This window comes from Anomalospiza imberbis, chromosome 38, assembly GCF_031753505.1.
Source record: "Anomalospiza imberbis isolate Cuckoo-Finch-1a 21T00152 chromosome 38, ASM3175350v1, whole genome shotgun sequence".
In the NCBI taxonomy this organism is placed as follows: domain Eukaryota; kingdom Metazoa; phylum Chordata; class Aves; order Passeriformes; family Viduidae; genus Anomalospiza; species Anomalospiza imberbis.
This window is the reverse complement of record NC_089718.1, coordinates 363,571-370,407: the sequence shown is the minus strand read 5'-3', so window position 1 is coordinate 370,407 and position 6,837 is coordinate 363,571. Positions and strand designations below refer to the sequence as shown.

At 50.9% G+C, this 6,837-nt stretch overlaps 1 long non-coding RNA gene across 1 annotated transcript; it reads right to left on the bottom strand.

Annotated features, from left to right (window-relative positions):
• Positions 1–1,949: 1,949 nt before the first annotated feature.
• LOC137464195 (uncharacterized) lies at positions 1,950–2,581 on the bottom strand. The gene is made up of 3 exons (XR_010994080.1): positions 2,509–2,581; positions 2,250–2,399; positions 1,950–2,066 (listed from the first exon to the last, which is right to left on the bottom strand). It is a non-coding gene; the product is annotated as an uncharacterized lncRNA (long non-coding RNA).
• Positions 2,582–6,837: the final 4,256 nt, after the last annotated feature.

Below are 6,837 nucleotides of genomic sequence, written 5' to 3'. Positions count from 1 at the left end.
TGCCAAAGAGCCGGGATGTCACGGGCACTCACAGGGGTTCCTGTCATGGGCAGAGTGGGAGCTTCAGGCAAAAGCTTTATTTCCTTACTGGAGAAACTCCTGCTGAGTCATAAGGTGAAGAAATTACACCCAACAGCCACCATGGATCCTCAAACCCCGGCAGGACCCCCAGACTTCTAAAATTCCTTCTAATAGAAGAGACTGGCAGCGGCTAGATCCCATCCTGACCCTGCAGATTGGACAGGTGGAATTGAACCTTAATGCAATTTGTCCCAAAAGATTAACGATGGAATACCAGATAAATCTGTATAAATACAGCTATGATTGATTCTGATCATTATTAGATAAAACGGTCTATTTACAACACAGAATAAAATTTTAAAAAATAGTTATTTACTCCTCAATATAGGAGCTATACCAATTATAGACTATTCTGCTCTAGGAAGCAGTTTTCACATCACCAGGGCCTTGCTGGAGTGGTTTGAGCCCACCGCAGGCAGAGCCTCCTGCTCCAGCAGGAACTGCCTTTCCTGTGCCAGGAGCAGGGCAGGTCCCGCTGCAGAAAAAGCCCCAGGCCAGCCCCAGCACAGGGAAGGCCTCGGGCACAAGGGCAGAGTGCCGTGCTGGGAGCTGTGCCAGGGAGAGCCTGAGGCACCAAAGGCGCCTTGGCAGCAGCAGCTGCTTGCAGGGCATGGGCAGAAGCCTCCCTTGGCAAGCCGGCCTGGTGGCCACCACTGCAGTGTCACTGTTGAGTAAGAAATGTCACAGGCTCATCAGAAGGCTGATTGGCATAATGTGCCATATGTTTGGAACTGCTCCTTTTTATATGCTGTTCCGATCCAGGTAGATAAAATCCCAGTGGCACATATCAGAGGTTTGTTAGGGAAGACAGTGTGGATCAATTCTGCCTCGAGTACAGACAAACCCATTTGTGGGATTGTTTTTGCTCAGGGACCAGGTTGTACATGGTGAATAATGCAGAAATATGGAATAACACGATGTGTACCTCAGGGAGATATCATATGCAAATATCACTGTTTGTTGGATGTTACTGCCACCGTCTGTACATTAAACCACACCGACATGAGACAGAAGGAAATGTGTTAAGTGTCGAAGGTTTGAGCAAGTGATATAGAAGGAAATGTGTGTCAAAAGTTTGAGCAAGAGAGATGGAAGGAAATGTGTCTGAGTAAGTGAAAGATGGAAGTTTTTACTTGATGAAGTTTTTACATGACGTTTGGTAGTATGTTGACGATTCGGAGATAAGGGGTGGAATGTCCTAGGGTGACGTTATGGTGCTTGCATCCCCAGTCGTGTGTTCTGTTTATGCTTGATGTTATGTTCTGTGCCTTCAGGACTGGCTCTGAAAAGTGAAGGTTTGTTTTGTCTTGTTACCAGCTGGCTCACCTCTCCCCAAAGTCTGTGTCTAGGAGAGGCTAGGGCTTGCTGGCTTGCTTGCTTGCTTGCTGGCTTGCTTGCTTTCGCTTTGCTCTTGCTCCTGCTTTTTGCTTTTGCCCTTGCTTTTGCTTATTAGATAGCTTAGCTAGGCAATCCAATTTTTTCCCTGGACTGTTTTTTTTCTTTCCCTTTCCTGAATACCATTTGAACCTGCTCAGGACTGGGACCTGGGAAACACCAAGAAACACCGAGAGCCAGCATTTTGTGACCTGCAGCAGCAACCCCCAGTGCCGGAGACCGATAACTGGGCAACCACTCCCAGGAGAGACTTTCTGAATTTGTCACCTCTTCAGAGCGTAGAAAGACTTTTTGTCATCTGGTGTTGTTCATGTTTTTTGCTCGGGAGTGCTTTGCCTGCTCAATAAACAGGTTGTTTCCACTACTCTCTGAGGAAATTCTTCCTGAACCAGGTGGGGGAGGGGCGGTGGGGGGTTTGCTTTCTGGGGGCTCCTTCTGGAGGTTTTCTCCCAAATTTGCCCAAAACCAGGACACATTACTACATCAGCAGGCTGTTCATTGGTGAGGTCCAGCAGGGCCCTGTTCAGCCTGTGCTCAGCAAACTGACTGGCCATGAGCCACTGGTGGATGTACCTCACCATGGCAGGCACCTGGAGAAGGCACGGGGAGACTTGGAAAGCTGCCAGAGGGAGGAATGTCCCCAGCTTCCCCAGAGAATTGCTTCCCTTGCCACCACACTGCCATGGCCTCAAAGGCTTCCAGTGAGCAGCAGGCATGGCTTGGGAGGCCAAGCAATTCCTGGGAGGATCAAAGCCTGGCCACAGGCTGCTTACTTGCTTTGGATTGAAAAACCCCTTCCCTACGAGCATATCCAGCAGGGCAGCACAGGTCTTGGTTTTGGAGATGTGCGAATATGCTCTGAGCCCTGTGCCCATGGTGCTGGTCTCTTCCTCCTGAATCCTCTTGAATAATTTGCAAACCAGCTCTAGGAGAAGGGCAGGAAGCCAGGGATGTTCCACGGAATGCTCCAAGCGCGGTGCTCGGCTGAGCGGTGACAGCAGGCCCAGCCCAGCTGGGGATGGCTGCAGGTACCTGCGCTGTTCTGTGGAAGAGGCCACGGGCGGGGTCCTGCTCTTGTGTGCGCTGCACGGCTGCACCTGGCAAAGAGCGAGCGCAGCCTGAGCTGAGGGGCTGCGGGAGAGGCCAGAGAACACAGCCCAGCCCTGCGCTCCCCAGGCAGGGACAGCCCTGGGATGGCCCAGGAGATGGAGCATGGCTGTGGGGTGTCTGCCCTGGCCCCTATTCCGTCCTGTCCATGGGCAAGTGCCCAGGAGATGGGATGGGATGGGATGGGATGGGATGGGATGGGATGGGATGGGATGGGATGGGGCCAAGCTGGCTGCAGGCACCAGCCCTGCGGCCTGGCTCTGGCACTCACCCTTCTGCAGTGGCTGGAACGGCTCCACCTCTTCAGGCTGATGTGCTGGGGCAGTCCCAGGGCCTTCTTTCTCCTCCTTCCCCCAGGCCAGCTTGGGCACGTTCGCAGGCCTGTGCTCTACGTCACTGCCTGGATTCATGGCTGCTTGCAGGAGAAGGTGGCTCGGAAAAGGTCCGAGTCAGCAAGTGCTGCAGAGTGAAATCTTGGCAATGGTACAGGACAGCAAGTCCTGCACTCTGGTCTTGGGGCTCCAGCCACAAGGACAGGAGACTCCTCATCAAGAACCATGCTAAGCAAATGCCACGGTCTGCCCAGGAGGGCATCTGCAGAAGAGAAGCCTCGGGAAGGCCAGCGGTCACCAAGCCCTCTGGTCTGGCCACGAGATCACCTGCAGGAGTAACGCCTCAGGAAAGCTCCAGGTCAGACATGAACGAATGCACTGTGCGGGGGCTCCTCACGGCACCGCTCTGTCCCGTCCTGTCCCGTCACGTGCTCCGAGCACTGTGGCGTGGTCTTGTCACCACCAGCTCCTATGTCACCCCGTGTCACAAAGGGCCCTTGGACACGCTGTCCCGTTCCATGCCACGGTGACCGTGCTGCCCCGTGTCACACAGGGCCCCTGCACACACTGCCCCCTGCCCTGGGGCCGCCCCCAGCCCACCCAAAGTGGCTCAGGTTGGAAGGAATCCCTCACCCCAAGTGTCTAAGACAGCCCGACAGGATCTTTAGGAACGGCTCAAACCATCAGCAAACGCTGCCCTGCTCTGCAGGCTCAGGGCAGCAGAAGGAGCCCCCAGGGCTGCCGACGCAGCCACGCTGGGAAGGGCACGGGGCCTTCCACAGAAGCTGGCACGGCCTCCTTGGGACACATCCCACATGGTGGCCATCCTAAACCCGCGGCTGTGACACAGACAAGGAATGTGTGGGCCAGGGCACGAATGCTGCTCTGACCCCTGGGGCCTGGGGAGTGCTGACATCAGCAGGTGTGGCAGAGTCCCTGCCCAAGCAGACCTGCCACCCCCCGAGCCCTGGCACACAAAAAAAACAAAAAAAAAAAACAAAGAAAAACCCCAAACAAAAAACCCAAAAAAAAAAAAAAACTAAAACCAAAAAAAAAAAAACCCAAAAAAAAAAAAAAAAACAACAAAAAAAGAACAAAAAAAAAACCTGAAAAAAAACAAACCAACCCAAAAAAAAAAAAACTAACAAAACCAAAACAAAAACCAAAAAACACAAAAAAAACAAAAACAAAAACCCCTTAGTGGCGAAGGCACAGAAGAACCTGGCAAGTAAGAATCCTCAATTCAGGAAAGCTTTACTTCCCATTGCTTGACTCAAGTAGTTCCAAGAAGTTGCAAACTTCCCAAATGAATAGGGATGGCCTGAGAAGGTGAAGAGTTGGAATTTTGCTTCCCATCTCAAAGCAGCAACTCATTTGCCTTAACCTCATCCACTGAGGGTCACTTTACAGAACAGAGCACTACACAAAAAAGGGAAAAACCAAGGGCCATTCTTTGGTTTTCTATGAATGGATGATCATATCCTAATTCTCTTAAGAAATAAAAGCTCTCAAGAAATCAAAGTCCACTCAGTGGTAGAAAAGTATCCCAAAGAAATGAGTAGATGGCAAAAGGGCTAATCCTCCCCCTGGTACAGAGATCTGAGTGGCCAGTAAAGTACAGCTCTCCCCTCTTGTTCCCTGCAGGAGAATCAGGACCATGAAGAGGAAAAGTCACAGATATTCCTTCTGGCCTCCGTAACCAAAGCTGTGCCAAAGCACAGATGCTGCCTTCAAACTGACTCAAATTCCAGCCTAGACCTCTCACCTTCCAGACAACTCCTTCTCCAACACCCCACCAACACCAGCCCCCCAAACTCCCGCACAGAAGCCCTCAACACCCCGCCAGGAGCCCCAGCTGTCCCCATCCCTCCGCTGAGCTTTCCCACCCTCCAGCAGACGCCCTGGTTCCCTGCAGGTGCCGTGGGATGGCACTCAGGAGGATCTGCTCCAAGGCCTTCCCCTGGAGCACGCTCAGGCTGCCAGGCCTATGGATCCTGGATCATCCTTCCCACCGAGCCTTCCTGTGCACGGCTGCTCCATTTGCACCTTTGCCCTCAGCTCGGACTTCTCCACTTCACCAGGAGTGCTGGGAAAGGATGGAGAGCAGCCTGGCAAGCTCTTTCTGCAGCTCCCTGTTATGAATGAGCACAAGAGGCTATCTATGCCAATTAGTGAAATTTATTGATTACAGTCTATGTATGAGAGCAGAAGCAAAAACAGCGCTGGACGGCAGGGGAGTCAGCGCTCCGCCAACAGCCGCACCGCCCCCCCCAAGTCTGTCTCCTTTTATCCTGTCGTCTTTCCGGATACGCGCCAGTATGATCTGCGCCTGCGCCCCCCGTTGCTAGGTGGTCGTTCCTCTGCCTCTTGGTGGTCGCGGGACGAAGGCGCCTCCTCCTCCTCACGGTTGTCCTTGGAACCTGGGGATTTTCTCAAGCACATATCATTGCAGCATAGGTCCGCCCACATGCCTTTGCGGTTACACATTTACAGAACAAACTGACCTCAGTCTGTTTCTTATCTCAGCCTGTTTCTTGAAACATTTCAGTACGAACAAAAAGGTCATTTTCTTACAATTCCCCCCCTTTTTCTTTTTAACCTTCTTTTTGTTCGTTAAAGCGGATTAGTTCTTTCCTGCTAAGTTCTAAGTAATCTTCACCCGCCTCCCCTGTAAGGGGTTCATATTTAGTACGAATCATCAGCAAATGGGCTGCTTCTAAACGGCTCTTCACTACGGCTACTACTTTATTAAGAATACAGGGGCCAAAGGTTAACGCCAAAATCAGTAAAATTACAGGTCCTGCAATTGTGGATAAGAGAGTTGTGAGCCAAGGGGAGTGAGTAAACCAGGTCTCGTACCAGCTTTGCTGGGACTCCCTCTCTTTCTTCCTTTGTTCGATTTGCTTGCGTAGCTCTGCCATAGTATCTATTACAATACCAGTGTGATCTGCGTACGTACAACATTCTTCCCGCAGGGCCACGCATAGGCCCCCTTGTTGTAAAAACAGTAGATCTAATCCCCTCCTGTTCTGTAGCACAACCTCAGATAATGATCTGACCGATTTTACCAGCCCATCTATTGCCTTCTCTATTCTGCTTAAATCCTCGTCTACTGAGATGCGCAAATTTCTCATACCTTGCTGTTGATTTACCAGGGAGGCTACTCCGGTCCCAATCCCAGCTCCCCCAACGCTTAGCAATACAGCTACAGTGAGAACCGTCAAGGGCTCTCTTTTTACTAGGTGGTGCTCAGGAGTTATCTGATGTTCTAATGCATAGTCCCTGGGGTGGTATGATATGCGGGGGACTATTAGTACTTGTATACAATAGTCCGAATTCTCATTGAAATGGTCTATGGACAAACAAGGGTAACTCCGAGGGTGTTACATACCCACTTGGTATTGGGTGCAGGTAAAAGCCATTTGGCTGTTTTATTACCCCCTCTAATGTTGGTTGTTGTGTTGCATAAATGCTGCATATCCACAGGCACTTTTCCCACACATCTCCCTTTCCCGCTTACTTGTGCTAAGGTTACTCCTGGGGTCTTATCTTCTTTCTCTTGTTTCCACAAGCATTCTTTAGGGTTTATTCCATTCACTCTTCTAGCTTTGGCGGAATTTCCTATGGCCTCATAAAAGGGAGGGTTTATCATATAGCAGAGCCAGCACCCCTCGGTGAGATTTGGATAGGTATGATTTAGGACAGTAAAGGTGGCTTGCATTACTTCCCACAATGCCGTATATTTTTTAGTAGGCACCTGCTGACCTAAACCAGTAGTGTTCTCAAGGGTACTCCCCGAACTTTTGTTACCACCTGAATATGTTTCTTTAACGCCTAATTTTCCATTTATTGCTGGGTTCGGACCCACCGGGCTGGGATCATGGGGAATCGGCTCCTTTTTTATCTGGATTAAATTTCCCAA